Genomic DNA, 16,596 nt, shown 5'->3' on the forward strand with positions numbered 1-16,596 from the left:
TGTTTAAAAAAAAAAAAAAAAAAAAGCCTACCGACTAAATAGTTCTACCTGCCTGATCCCTGTAGGTATCTAAGGTTCCATGAGTAAGCAAAAACGTAGTCAACCTGTGAAAAGTGGGAGAGGCAAATGCCATTACAAACACTTTACAGCTGTGTCTCAACCCTGGCTGTACACAATGAACTCACCCAGGGAGCTTTTAAAATGCCAAAGCCCAGGTCACACCCCAGACCACTTACATCAGGGTATCTGGGGTGGGACCCAGGCATCAGTGTTTTTTAAATCTCTCCCAGTGATTCCAATGTGCAGCCAAGGTTGAGAACCACTGATTTAAGGGCAAAGATGCTGGTAGTTAGAGCTCAGACAGATTTGAGGAGGAGAAAGGAGACAATACTTTTGACTGAGAGGCAGCAAGGAGCTTGCAGACAGCCTGGATGCAAAATCTAGCTCTTCCACAATATAGCTGTGCTGACTTATCTAGCAGGCTTACTTCTCTGGCCTCCATGTTCTCATCTCTAAAAGAAGTGTCATATTCCCTTCCTTAGAAGACTGTTATGAAGATTAAATGGGATAAGGCCTGCAAGGAGCTTAGCATAGTGTCTGGCTTATAGTAAGTGCTCGATAAAGGCAAGCAATTTTGAATGTTATCACTGAAATTGTATCCAGTGCAACGGAGGGATGAAGGAGGAAGACGAGGTGTTCATGATAGTTGGGCACTTCTACCACATACTTTATGACACTATCTCATTTCTTCCCTGCAACAAACCTACCAGGAAGTACTAGAAAGGGGTTGAGTGAGAAGATGGAGATGGAAGCATTTTCTGAGCCATAAAGAACTTTGCTGACACAAAGATATTTAATGTCATTATTTCTCCTTTAACGGGCCTCGTGCAGAGGGTCTGCTAATATTTTATCAGCGATGTTCCCTGTCTCTCCTCTTCTGTCCTGACATTCCCCCCTTGATCCATTTCCATTCCTCAGTCATCTAAGAAATAAATAAATGAAATAAAAGCCTAGAGCAAATGTTTTTTGACTCTCCCATCCCACTGGCAGAGCAGAAAGCAAATAGGATGAAAGAGCCCACAGGAAGGTCCCTGGGTGGGGAGACTGCCCAAAGAGATTGCAGGGAAAGGAACCATCAGAAAGTCTCGGGCAGGTGGGCTCCCACCAGATGGATGCCTGCACCCTTCTCCTCTCCCCAGCCCTCTGCTCTCCCCTCCCTCCAGTTTCAGGTTGGGTCAGCTAACTCTGCACTTGGACTTGTGTCTGGAGTAGGGAGGAGGCCATTGCAGGAGGAAGGCCCCAGGCTCTAGTCTTAACTCTGCCATTAACCTTGGGCAATTCAGTTTCTTTATGGAGCCTTTCTCCACTTCCTCATCTGTTAAATGGGAAGAATAATCCCAGCCCTCTCCACCCACCTCTTACGGGTTTTATGAGGACTGCATATCAATGGGAGAAAAATACATGAAAATCCATTATTTCCGGACAGAGAATTTTAGGCCAGGGAAAGAACTCAGGACCAAATCCATGCAGGCACAAACAGTGTTTTTCTGAAACATAAACACATTCGTTATACCTTAACTTAATAGTACAGGTCCATTTGGATTTGTGTGTTAGCCAAGGTGTCAGTGATAGAATTTAGACATCTACAGGATGTGAGGGAAAGTGGTTCAGGGCAAAGTGACTTCGGAGGTCTCTGAAATCCCTCCACATAACTCACCCCCAATTTGCCCATTTGGGGACCTCCTCCAGGGTGGCCTGGAGTCACAGGAAATCATTAATTCACTTCCCAGTTAGAACCATCCTTATGAGTGCAGCTTACATTTTTTAAAACACTTTCCTAAAAGGCATCTTATTTTGGTACTTGCCAAACCACCGCCCAACCCTTCCCCCCACCCCCAGGGTCAAGGTGGCCTTTAGTGCCATTAAGCCCTGTCTCCAGGAACACACTCACTACTTTGCTCATCCAGAGCAAGTACAACAGCCCCGTCTAGCTGCCCTACCTTCAGACTTATCCCATGAATATGTTCTCCATACTAGCAATCTTACCAATACTCAAATCTGGTCATACCACTCCTCAGACTAAAACCCTTCATTAGCTCCCCATTTGCCCACGACCAAGTCCAAACAACTGCAAGTGGCTGACTGAGTCCTGTACCATGAGGCCACTGCCTTCCCATCACCCCCAAACTCCTTCCCTCCAAGCCCCTATATCCCAGCCACTGCTGCTCTTCTCTCAGCTCCCCCAACATTTTGTGCTCCCTCTTGCTTCTGGGCCTTTGCACATGCTATGCGCAACCTGCAACACCCCCACCACTCTGACTGCTCCCCTACCCTGGCACTGACCTCAACCTCTGACACTTCCCCTAACACTTATTCATCCTCCAGCCAGTTCTCAACTGAAATGTTTCCTCCAGGAGCCTAACTCTAGACTAGGACAGATACTTCTACTGTGTGCCCTCAGAGCAACCCGCCCTTCCCATCAGAACATATGGCACACTTAGCTACATTGCTTATTCATCTCTTTGCTCCGCTAAGATGATAAGCCATGTGTGGAGGTGAATGATACTGAATCCTAAGAACATAAGAAAGGAGAAAGAAGGATGGAGGGGTGGAAAGAGAGACAGCAGGAAAGAAAGAAGAAATTGCCTAAGCTCTCCAAGATTTTCCTTGTTCAGGCCTTTGTTTTGTCTTTATATTTGGGTTTATTCTATATCTGACCTCTGGGGAGAAATGAAGGATAGGGAACCACCCCCAACAAACTGAAATAGAAGAGCACTGCTTTAAAAAAAAAAAAAAAAAGAGAAGTCAGAGATTTATTCTTTAAAAATCAATATTTATGCTTGAGAAATTTACCCATGGAAATTAAGAAAAAATCAGAATCAAGATTTAGAATGTCCTCTAAGCCAAGGGTTCTTTCTGAGAAAGCTCCTTGGAATAGCCAGTTCCTTACTAAGAGAGAAACAGAGCAGCTCAAAGCCTGGCTGAGATATTAACAAACCATCTCAGGAACACTCCCAAACTCATTCTATGAGGCCACCATCACCCTGATACCAAAACCAGACAAAGACGTCACAAAGAAAGAAAACTACAGGCCAATATCACTGATGAACATAGATGCAAAAATCCTCAACAAAATACTAGCAAACAGAATCCAACAGCACATTAAAAGGATCATACACCATGATCAAGTGGGGTTTATTCCAGGAATGCAAAAGATTCTTCAATATATGCAAAGCAATCAACGTGATACACCATATCAACAAACTGAAGGAGAAAAACCATATGATCATCTCAATAGATGCAGAGAAAGCTTTTGACAAAATTCAACACTCATTTATGATAAAAACCCTGCAGAAAGTAGGCATACAGGGAACTTTCCTCAACATAATAAAGGCCATATATGACAAACCCACAGCCAGCATCGTTCTCAATGGTGAAAAACTGAAACCATTTCCACTAAGATCAGGAACAAGACAGGTTGCCCACTCTCACCACTCTTATTCAACCTAGTTTTGGAAGTTCTAGCCACAGCAATCAGAGAAAATAAAGAAATAAAAGGAATCCAAATAGGAAAAGAAGAAGTAAAGCTGTCACTGTTTGCAGATGACATGATACTATACATAGAGAATACTAAGGATGCTCCCAGAAAACTACTAGAACTAATCAATGAATTTGGTAAAGTAGCAGGATACAAAATTAATGCACAGAAATCTCTGGCATTCTTATACACGAATGATGAAAAATCTGAGAGTGAAATTAAGAAAACACTCCCATTTACCAATGCAACAAAAAGAATAAAATATCTAGGAATAAACCTACCTAAGGAGACAAAAGACTTGTATGCAGAAAACTATAAGACACTGATGAAAGAAATTAAAGATGATACAAATAGGTGGAGAAATATACCATGTTCTTGGATTGGAAGAATCAACATTGTGAAAATTACTCTACTACCCAAAGCAATCTACAGATTCAATGCAATCCCTATCAAATTACCACTGGCATTTTTTACAGAACTAGAACAAAAAATTTCACAATTTGTGTGGAAACACAAAAGACCCCGAATAGCCAAAGCAATCTTGAGAACGAAAAATGGAGCTGGAGGAATCAGGCTTCCTGACTTCAGACTATACTACAAGGCCACAGTAATCAAGACAGTATTGTACTCACAAAAACAGAAATATAGATCAATGGAACAGGATAGAAAGCCCAGAGATAAACCCACACACATATGGTCACCTTATCTTTGATAAAGGAGGGAAGGATATACAGTGGAGAAAAGACAGCCTCTTCAATAAGTGGTGCTGGGAAAACTGGACAGCTACATGTAAAAGTATGAAATTAGAACACTCCCTAATACCACACACAAAAATAAACTCAAAATGGGTTAAAGACCTAAATGTAAGGCCAGACACTATCAAACTCTTAGAGGAAAACATAGGCAGAACACTCTATGACATAAATCACAGCAAGATCCTTTTTGACCCATCTCCTAGAGAAATGGAAATAAAAACAAAAATAAACAAATGGGATCTAATGAAACTTAAAAGCTTATGCACAGCAAAGAACACCATAAACAAGACTAAAAGACAACCCTCAGAATGGGAGAAAATATTTGCAAATGAAGCAACTGACAAAGGATTAATCTCCAAAATTTATAAGCAACTCAGGCAGCTCAATAACAAAACAACAAACAACCCAATCCAAAAGTGGGCAGAAGAACTAAATAGACATTTCTCCAAAGAAGATATACAGATTGCCAACCAACACATGAAAGGATGCTCAACATCATTAATCATTAGAGAAGTGCAAATCAAAACTACAATGAGATATCATCTCACACCAGTCAGATTGGCCATCATCAAAAACTCTAGAAACAATAAATGCTGGAGAGGGTGTGGAGAAAAGGGAACCCTCTTGCACTGCTGGTGGGAATGTAAATTGATACAGCCACTTTGGAGAACAGTATGGAGGTTCCTTAAAAAACTACAAATAGAACTACCATATGACCCAGCAATTCCACTACTGGGCATATACCCTGAGAAAACCATAATTCAAAAAGAGTCATGTACCAAAATGTTTATTGCAGCTCTATTTACGATAGCCAGGACATGGAAGCAACCTAAATGTCCATCAACAGATGAATGGATAAAGAAGATGTGGCACATATATACAATGGAATATTACTCAGCCATAAAAAGAAATGAAACTGAGTTATTTGTAATGAGGTGGATATACCTGGAATCTGTCATACAGAGTGAAGTAAGTCAGAAGGATAAAAACAAATACCGTATGCTAACACATATATATGGAATCTAAAAAAAAAAAAAATGTCATGAAGAGATTAGTGGTAGGATGGGAATAAAACACAGACCTACTAGAGCATGGACTTGAAGATATGGGGAGGGGGAAGGGTAAGCGGTGATGATGTGAGAGTGGCAGGGACATATACACACTACCAAATGTAAATTAGATAGCTAGTGGGAAGCTGCCGCATAGCACAGGGAGTTCACCTCTGTGCTTTGTGACCACCTAGAGGGGTGGGATAGGGAGGGTGGGAGGGAGGGTGATGCAAGAGGGAAGAGATATGGGAACATATGTATATGTATAACTGATTCACTTTGTTGTAAAGGAGAAACTAACACACTATTGTAAAACAGATATACTCCAATAAACATGTTAAAAAAACAAAAACCATCTCAGGGACAAGATACAATCAGCCCCTCCTTCCTTTGTGTCTCATGGTAACCAACATGGGCTTCCACCTGTACCTAGGGCTTAACACGTCCATCTCCACGTACTAGACTATCAGCAACTAAGTCAGGACCCAGACCTGAGCTATGTATGTCCCCAGGACTCCATACACTGCTTGGTACACAGCAGATGCTCAAGAAATGTTTTCCGCGTGAATTAATGAATGAATGACTTGTACTCCTCTTAGAATAAGCTACCTTTATCATTCATGCTTTGAATGCATATTTATTGTGTGCCTATACAGGTAACAAGACAGACGTAACTCCTCACCTGATGGAGTTTGTAAACTTTTGAAGAGGTGGACTTGAGCACATAATTCCAAGCATGCTCAGTATTAGGAAAGAGACACAGTGAACTGGGAGCCTATGAGATGGCTAAATTGAAACTGAGAGATCTGCTCTTGCATGGGATTTAGCCGTGCAAAGGGAGAGGAGGCGAGAGAGAAAGTTCCAGCAAACAGGAAAAGTTTATGAGAAGGTCCCAGATAGAAAAATGCAGCCACAGAGGCAGCTCTGAGAGGAGACCAGATCCTACAAGCCTGAGAGCCCACGGTGTGGTGTGACAGTTTCACACTCACCCTAGCCGGGGAGCCCTCTCTTCCAGCAAAATCCTCTGTGGAAGCTATTGGCTTAAAACATGAAAGCAGAGTTCCTCTGGTTGGAGCTGCAGCTGTGTTTACCAAAGAAGGCAAATATTTTAGCTCAAGGCTTCTCAAACTTCAGCATGCATACAAAACACCTGGGGATCTTGTTAAAAGACAGATTCTGCCTCAGGAGGCCTGGGGTAGCGCTTGAGAGTCTGCGATTCTAACAGACCCCAGATGACGACAGCCAATGCTCCTGGGCCACCAACCTCACCTGGAGCAGCAAGTTCCTAACCACTTCTCAGGCAGTTAACCAGGACCCAAGAGGAAGCAGGAGATGGCCAAATGACCTCTTCAGATCTAAAGGCAGGCCTGTGTGGGATGTGCTTTCAGGGAGGTGTGAGTCTGTAGGTCAAGGCGAGACACTGTGAGTTGGGAGGCTGGATGTGCTCTTGTGATCAAGGTCACTTGTGTATACATGCTCACACCTGCTTCCGTTTGAGGATGTGTGAGTGTGTGTGTGTCTCTTTAAGCAGTGTGTATGTGTGCGTGTGTGCACACCCCAACAAATGCTCACAAGTAGAACAAGAGTGATGGGCGCTAAAAATAGTTCCTGGGAGTTACAGCAGCCTAATCCAGATTTAGAAGAAAATAAATTATTTGATCTGGCATTCTGATGTCAATGGGTCACTTACAATCCACCTAACTCTTGCCCTATTATTTTAGTTCCATTGACGGGAAAGGAGTGGGGGCATGGTACCTCATAAAAGAATTGTCTCTCCACCCAAGACTTGGTTCAGTGGCCTCATTCAGGGGCTTCCCTGGTGGCGCAGTGGTTGAGACTCCACCTGCCGATGCAGGGGACACGGGTTCGTACCCTAGTCCGGGAAGATCCCACATGCCGCGGAGCGGCTAGGCCCGTGAGCCATGGCCGCTGAGCCTGTGCGTCCGGAGCCTGTGCTCTGCAACGGAAGAGGCCACAACAGTGAGAGGCCCGCGTACCGCAAAAAAAAAAAAAAAAAAAAAAAGGCCTCACTCGACTCCATTTTGGGCATCCCAAAATGGTGCACAGTCAAAGGCACCCAAGCCTGGAGAGCAGAGGGCTCAGACCACCTCGGGATTTCAGGACTATCTGAAGATCTTCCTCGCCACCACCGGTTACAATGCCTGAACCCGTACAGTTGGAGTTTGTGCTCCCGTAATCTAAAGATTTCCATCCTAAACAATTGTCACTTTTCTATATAGGATAATACTTTAAGCCTTTATCACGTAATTCTTTAGGGAGTTTGAAGACTAGCAAGTGAAAGCAAGGCCTCTGTAATGAGACCCTGGATAGGAGCCACTGTTTTTTTAAGACCGCCTAAAGAACAAATATGATCCTTGGTTGTGCTAATAAGAGGGTATAAATTAAAAGACATGGATTCCAAGGAATTCCATGTATTCAGAATCCATGGAGCAGCCAGAGTGATCTTAAAAAGCACATCTTTGTCATGCTTCTCCACCACTTAAAGCCTTTTGACTGGCCATTGCTCTTAGAATACCTAAGTCCTTCAAATGACATATGCAGTCCTGCATCACACAGCCCTAGTCACCACTCCAGCCCCATGTCCCCCACTGCTCTCCCTCTCTCACTAACAAAGCACCATCCACATTGGCTTGCTTTCAGCTCCTGCCACATGCCAAGATCTTCTCCTCAGGACCTTTGCACATGCTGTTTCCTCTCTCCGAACTGCTCTCCTCTCCCTTGACACCTAACCAGCTCTTGCCCACCTTGCAAAACCTCAGCTTAAAACCTGTTTCCTTAGTGAATTCCTCAGTCTATATACCTCAGTGTCTTCTGCTCCATCATAGTAACCAGAGCTAACATTTTTTCAGTGTTTAGAATGTGCCAAGCTTGACTCTAAGCACATTTTTTTTGCAAATGGAATTATTTTATCCTTCAATATTTAGAAACAGAGGGATAGATCAACAAAATAGATAAGCACTTTTTATTTATTAACTACTACTAACAATCCTAATGAAGTAGTCGTTATTATTTCCCTCCACTCAACAGATGGGGAAACTGTGGACCCGAGAGGTTGAACAACTTGTCCAATGGCACAAAATGGTAAGTGGTAGAGCTGAAGTTCAAACCCAACCACTCTAACTTCGAATTCCTCACTCAACGGCATGTTCTTCCCACCACATCCCAGAAGCCAGGAAGCGGGTTTTAATCTCCACTCCATCACCAACACCCAGCACAATACCTAGCATATGGTAGGCACTTGGTAAATATTACTCATTTGTTGTATGATAAAAATTACTCACTTGTTGAAAGAAATTGAATAAACAAGTCAGGGTGAGGCCCAAGGAGAAAGTCTACAAATTGTATCAAAAGAGAAATGGGTGAGGGTGCAGGAAATGCTCAGCTGCAAGAAAAGTCTACAGGTCTGACCTCAGAACTGAAAAGGAAACATTTCTCCTGAGTGGCTTCAGCGGACAGAGCCAGAAACAACTGGTAAAAAATCACAGAAAGGAGATTTCAGCTCAGTAAAAGGAGCATCACTCAGTGTTACGCCAAAATACAGAGTGCTTCTCTTTGGTAGTCAAGGAAAGGCTGGATAAGCATTTGATAGGAAGGTAACTGGAGTGACTCACACTTCAGCTGGAGATCCAAACTGGATCCTCTCTGTGTGTCTCTCCAACTCTGATATTCTAAGGATCCGTGAGTCCCACCCACCCATTCTACCCCACATTCCCTGAGGTTCCAAAGAAAAAATTTCAGCAAGTAAGTAAACCCACAGAGGTGGTCATAATTTGCTCCTAAATGAAAATAAAAAGAAAAGGTGAACTGGAGTCAACAAACACAGCAGAAAAGGAAGACTGCTCCTCCTAAAAGCCCTGTAGCCTAGGGACAGGAAAGTTGGGCTCTTAATGAAACAAGAAGGCCCTTTCCTAACCCACGAATGGCACACTGGGTAATTCCACCACTCCACCTCCCTGCCTCTCTCAGAGCAAAGCACTGCTCTGAGGGATGGAAGGGACATCTGGGGTCCCTTGAAGCTGTGGCCGAGAGGTTTCATTTGCATGTAGTTAAATAGACAGAAGGGTACTTCTACTAGATGACCTGTAAGGGCCTTCCCCATTTATATTTTGATTTTATAAACTGAATTACATTAAATCATAGCATATGGGAACTAAAAGAAAACTTAAAGCATCCAATCCAATCCCTCTGCTTTATGGAGAAGGAAACTCAGGCACAGAGTTGGAGGGGTGGATTGTCCAAGGTTGCACAGTAAATTGGTAGCAGAATTGGAACTCAACCACTTCTCTCTCGACCTCTCTTGTAAAGCTTATTTTTCTCCAGTTTTCTAAGACTGCTTTTTCAGAATGCGTGCTTTCTGAGATCAGGCAGTCCCTGTGTCCAGCTTCTTTTTTGTCACCCCCTCAGAAAGCCCTCAGCATGGTTCTATTCAGTGAAAGCTCCATTTGTGACCAGAAACTAACTCCCAACTGTTGAATAATCTTTTCATAAGGACCAGGTGATTTCTTTCTATTCATGAAAGCCAGAGGATCTGGAAACAAGAGGAGAACAGAAACCAGAAGGGCATGTGCCCAAATAACTTCCCAGGACACTGCAGATATTCTGATGTATATTTGGGGGCTGGCTTGGTGAACTGGCTCTCACTACAGCACTGGAAAAAAGCAAGATCTAGAATGAGTAAGCTAGACATAACCTTAAAGATCTCCCAAGCCAGCAACTCCCCCCAAACTAGTGCCTCTATCTGCCATGGTGAAATGGAAAATTAAGGAAATGTTTAATAATATTTGTACATATGCATAGACACTTTCCTGAAAGAAACCTCCTTTATTCTGAGACTATGTTCTTCCTTCTTTTATAGTTATTATTCATCCCTTCTTTTATGAAATAGTGGTGGTAGCAAATGGTACTTGGTTTGGGGTTTTGTTTTGTAAGTTGACACCAATGTTGACAACCCTGTGTTTGGGTACCCCAATTTTGGGGGAATTTTAGAAATCCGTGAAGTTTGGAATCTACTTATCTAAACCAGTATTCTCTTTTTATAGTTGTGGGATCAGAGGACAGAGGGAAAAAATTAAATGTCTCTATGTTCTCATAGTCAAAAATTACTAACCAAATGCAAAGCTTGAGCATCCATAAAACTACTCCCATCTCAGCGCTAAAGTTGCTATGTGATCCTGGGCAACTTGTTTAACTTTGGGCCTCAGTTTCCCAGTCTGGAAAATGGGCACAATAATCCCTGCCCTGACTTCCTCACAGGTAGCAAAGGTCAACACATCCTTTGAATGTAAGGAGTACAACTGTAATCAGCTCTGTGCAAACAGCTGCCAATTCCAATGTCTGCAGGACCAGGTAGGGAATGGAAACAAGTAAAGCAAACCAAGTGTGAGTGAACAGATAGCAGCTGCCACTCAGTCTCAGTGTTGAGAACACATTGAGGCCTGGTGGGCAGTGGGGAAAACTAGCAAGTCTGGCAACTGAAGGGAGGAGAGAGGCTACCCCAGCCAATTTTTACCATGCAGTAATGTGGGCTGAGTATAACCAGATAGTCTCATTTTCAAAGACACTGGAACTTTACATTTTTATTAGCTATCTTTTGATTTTTAAATGTTGACCACAAATTCAAATTTTAAAAATTGAGAGAGACAACAAACAACCCAATCAAAAAAATGGACAGGGGACTTCCCTGGTGGCACAGTGGTTAAGAATCCACCTGCCAATGCAGGGGACACGGGTTTGATCCCTGGTCCAGGATGATCCCACATGCCGCAGAGCAACTAAGCCCATGCACCACAACTACTGAGCCTGCGCTCTAGGGCCTGCATGCCGCAACTACTGAGCCCACATGCTGCAACTACTGAAGCCCACGTGCCTAGAGCCTGTGCTCCACAACAAGAGAAGCCACCGCAATGAGAAGCCCACACCCCACAACGAAGAATAGCCCCCGCTCACCGCAACTAGAGAAAGCTTGTGCACAGCAACGAAGACCCAAATGCAGCCAAAAATAAATAAATAAAGAGTAGTATTTTTTGTTAAATGGACAGAGGACCTAAATAGACATTTCTCTAAAGAAGACATACAGATGGCCAATGGCAACATGAAAAGACGTTCAACATCACTAATTATTAGAGAAATGCAAATCAAAACTACAATGAGGTATCACCTCACATGAGACAGAATGGTCATCATCAAAAAATCTACAAGCGATAAATGCTGGAGAGGGTGTGGAGAAAAGGAAACCCTCCTACACTGTTGGTGGGAATGTAAATTGGTACAGCCACTATGGAGAACATTATGGAGGTTCCTTAAAAAACTAAAAATAGAGCTACCATATGATCCAGCAATCCTACTCCTGGGCATATATCCAGAGAAAAACATGGTTCGAAAGGATACGTGCACCCCAACATTCATAGCAGCACTATTCACAATAGCCAAGACATGGAAGCAACCTAAATGTCCACTGACAGATAAATGGATAAAGAAGATGTGGTACATATATACAATGGAATATTGCTCAGCCATTAAAAAGAATGAAATAATGCTATTTGCAGCAACATGGATGGACATGGAGATTATCATACTAAAGTGAAGTAAGTCAGACAGAGAAAGCAAGTATCATATGATATCATTTACATGCAGAATCTCAAAAAAAATGATACAAATGAACTTATTTACAAAACTGACACACACTCACAGACTTAGAAAACAAACCTATGGTTACCAAAGGGGAAAGCTGGTGGGGAGGGATATATTGGGAGTTTGGGATTGACATATACACACTACTTATATAAAATAGATAACTAACAATGACCTACTGTATAGCACAGGGAACTGCTCAATATTCTGTAATAACCTAAATGTGAACAGAATTTGAAAAAGAATAGATACATGTATATGTATAACTGAATCACTTTGCTGTACACCTGAAGCTAACACAACAGTTAATCAACTAAATGCCAATATAAAATTTTAAAAAAATTTTTTGATAAGTATTAGTGTTACTTTTGTACATATGAACTCTGGCAAACCAGTAACAAAATTAACAACTAACTGCAATTCCAATATCAACATATAAGCATGCAATAAACATGCTACTTGAAGTTCTTTTAATTAACATTTTAAGAAAAAAATTCTAAAGTACGTTTTCAATTAAAATATTAAGAGCAGTTACATTTACTTTTTTTTTTAAACTTCCCTCTAATTCTGTTTCCCAAAATGAATACGTTTATGAAAAATGTTGAACTGACATCAGATTTAACAGAAGTATTAAACTGGGACCATAAAGTTAGAAAGACTCAAGCAGAATCCTATTTTGTTTTCCTCAGATTTATGATTTCCCAAAGAAAACACTAAACTAAGGTCTGTCACTAAAGTGAGACTTTAAAAATGCATACCATGTTAACACATTTACAGCTTAAAAACAGCTATAAATAATTTGCTTAAATCTGACCTCTTTAGGAAATGTTTTTAAAAAGGAAAAGAGAAAATGACCAATCTCATTAGCGTATTTTAAGCAACAGCCTTGATAACAGCGGACATCCAAAACTTCTGTAAGCATAGCAGGTAGGGAAATTACTCCTTGGTAGAATTTTGTGTATCAAATAACAATATCTGCCATTAAAAATCTGTGCTACTTGGGTTACCAATTCACCAATATTATTCAAATACTTTGCTAGCTAAAATCTAAGTAAGTACATATTGGTTCTGAAATCTAAATATGCCTATTTTCTTTTTCAGGAAAGAAATATCTAAAATATCTGCAGAGAACAGTTAGTGAATCTATAAGATTTGGAACTTGTAATGTCCATGTTTATTACAGGGGAAGCATTAGAAATTCCAGATACAGTAATGGGTCTTACTTTATTAGCAGCAGGAACAAGCATACCAGACATGATCGCAAGTGTGTTTGTTCTAAGAAAAGGTAAGAAGTAGGTCCGTCAAGCTGCAATGCCCATTCTTAAAAGCCTGGCTGAAATATACTGAGCAAAGGTACCTTTAAAATATTTATTTCCTCAGTAACATACTTTGAAGAAAAAAAAAGGAGTGACTCAAGAGGAAGAATTTACTATTTAATAGCAGATTAATTTCACTGAATCTAAACCCCCAAATAATATTCATCTGAAATGTGCAGTAAATCATAATTAACCATGTTACGATGAAAAGCAACAAGTAATCTACATACCTTATTGAAAAATGGTTTAATAAATAGATAATTATTGGATAAATAAATGTTAAGACTTCAAACACTAACCCCCCTCCAAAATTCAAAAATACAAATTCAGTAACTTTTGCTCTAATACAACAATTTTCCAAAACAAACAGAAGTATCCAGTGTTTTTTCTTATGAAGCTATTAATAAAATACAGTATTGGTATGCATATTTTAACAACATGCTTTTTTTGCAGGCAAAGGAGATATGGCTATGTCTAACACTGTGGGATCCAACGTGTTCGATATACTGTGGCTAGGAGTTCCATGGTTTATTAAAACTGCATTTATAAATGCATCCGCTCCTGTAGAAGTGAACAGTAGAGGACTAACTTACATAACCATCTTTCTCAACATTTCAATTATTTTTCTTTTCTTAGCAGTTCACCTTAATGGCTGGAAACTAGACAGAAAGTTGGGAGTAATCTGCCTATTATTATACTTGGGGATTGCAACATTATCAGTTCTATATGAACTTGGAATTATTGGAAATAATAAAATAAGGGGCTGTGGTGGTTAATGTTAATAGTGTTACGTGGAAAATGTGAATGATGGGGAAGGGCAGAGAAGGAAAACTCCACTTCTTCATTTAAGTCAAATAAAAAAATATTCTGAACTTTAGAATCTAAAACTTAAAATAATTCTTTATCACCAACAAAAAAGTAATTTAAAACCAACCAAAATCATATCCTAATTTGTCTGAGCCCTTGCTTTTCAAGGACAATTACATATATTAAACAGAAGTTTTGAAACAACTATCTATGTTTTACCTTACAATATGTTGACAAAAGCTGGGGACACTTGAACAAACAAATCCCACTACGTAGAACTGAAAACAACATGAAAATGGCTTATTTCATTAAAAATAGTATAACCACTCATTTAAACTGAATGACCAGACTTCCTGTCTTTAAAAACCCAAACCTGAGATTATCAAAAATCAGAGTATATTTAACACTATACTGGTTCAATGCTGGTGGGAGTTTTAAAAGTACATTTTTACAACTTTTGTAAGCACACAGTATTACTTTAAAAAATGACTTTTACTAGGAGATTCAGCAAAACAGATGTAAGAATGTTCCAACCATGGTTTCAAATTGTGCATTATGATCCAGGCGAACATCAATTTCTCTGCCAGTGATTTTTATGCCATTCATTATTCTGCAGCCTTTTTCAGCTGATCCTGGGGAGTCAGATCTGACTGTTCCACAGCCTTTTGACTTTCCATTCTCCATTGTTATTTCTGCAAACATTACGTGACATTTCTGACAAATATCTGGCTGCCTTTGGAGCCTATTCTGTCTCTCATCCCACTTCCCATCGGACCTGATAAAAATCCTCGATCCATATTGAGAGTCCTTTCCAGGACAGCTCCTATACCTGGTCCCGTTCTATCAAATCTGGAACTCATCTGATCTAGCCCCATCCCCATGCCTCCAGTCACACTGTTCATGCCACCCATTCCACCACCAAGTCTACCAAAGGCATCTCCAAAGCCTCGATTTATTCCAATATCACCACGTCCAAAATCTCTCTCCATGCTACTAGTCATCGCACCACGGTATAGCTCTCCCATTTGACTAACTCCTCCAAATCCTCCCATGCTATTCATTGCTTCCAGACCACCAAACCCAATTCCTCCTCCAGTTCTATTCATTCCTCTAAAACCTGGACCATCCATTCCCATACCACTTGGACCTAAATTTCCCATTCCACCACCTATGTTCCACCGGCTGGCACTAATAGGCTGTCCACATGGACCAAGTCCCATTCCAGTGCCTCCAAGACCACGTGGTAATTGTGGTGTTTTGCTATCATGTGAACGGTAGTCTTCATGAGGGACAGACTTGTCATCCATTTTCACATGCATAGTTCTATCAAACAAAACCTGCCCACTGAACATAGAAATTGCTTGAACTGCTTCAATTGCCTGTTCAAAAGTGACTGTGCCCATTCCTCTGCTCTTGCCATCTTTGTCTTCTTTAATATCTGCCTGCTTTACAGTTCCAGCTACGCTGAACACTTCCTTTGGCTCCTTCCAACCAACTTTGAAGTCACGATTAGCAACAAAAATTGTGGAACCAAGTCTACCAGCCTGCAAATTACTGATAACCGCAGGAGGAACGTTTGGATTATTGAGAATGGAAGGTGGTAAATTCATCAATCCCTATTCCATGTTGGGTACATGTCCTCCTGGAAATGAGCCTCCTGTTGGTTGCAATGCCCTACAAGCATTTTCTCCATCAGGATCCTCTTTGATATTCAAGGGTCTTCCACTAAGATCATATTTGTTCAAAGTTTCTAGGGCTTTCTTGACAAATTCTTCATCTTTGAATTCAACCACACCACCACCCCTTGATTTTCCTTCCCCATCCTTAAAGAGATCCACGTATGTAACCTGACCCAACGTTTCCTCTCATTAGATCTTTTTTTTTTAACATCTTCATTGGAGTATAATTGCTTTATGGGAACATATGTATAACCGATTCACTTTGTTGTAAAGCAGAAACTAACACATCATTAGATCTTTAGTGGTTTGCCATTTCATGTCATATGGGATGTTGCTAATAAAAACTGTTACGATTTGGACCCTTCTTTTCTCCAGTGCCTGAATTCTTGTCTTTTGAATGAGGATGAAATCCATTGGCCCTCTTATTTCCTGTAGATTTTTCTTTTAATTCAGGATTCTCTTCTTTGATTCATCATTCTCCATTTTAACGCCATTGGAGCTGCCGCTGTGCTGCGGCGGCTGCTTCTCCTGATCGGGTGGGTGAGGTCCCCCCCCCACCCCCCCCTACCCCGGCGGCTCCACGGGCGTATGAGGGCTGTCGTCGCCAGCGGCCCTAAGCACCTCGGGCTTGCGTCGGCCATCCCGCCGCCGCGGCCTCCGCCTCCGCCGCCTGCGTTGAGGGGCCCTGAGCGCTATAGTAGTGGCGGCGGCGGTGGGCTAAATGTTTTTTTTTTTAAAAGAAATTTCCGCGTCAATTAGTTTTTGAAAACAAAGAAAATTCGAAGCTGTAAATTTAAGAAA

General features: G+C 41.3%; 1 pseudogene; it reads right to left on the reverse strand.

The window, feature by feature from the left end:
• Window positions 1-14,620: 14,620 nt before the first annotated feature.
• Window positions 14,621-15,734, reverse strand: LOC131755879 (myelin expression factor 2 pseudogene; annotated as a pseudogene).
• Between the last annotated feature and the right edge of the window lie 862 nt (window positions 15,735-16,596).

This window comes from Kogia breviceps, chromosome 4 (assembly GCF_026419965.1).
Source record: "Kogia breviceps isolate mKogBre1 chromosome 4, mKogBre1 haplotype 1, whole genome shotgun sequence".
Taxonomy (NCBI): Eukaryota; Metazoa; Chordata; class Mammalia; order Artiodactyla; family Physeteridae; genus Kogia; species Kogia breviceps.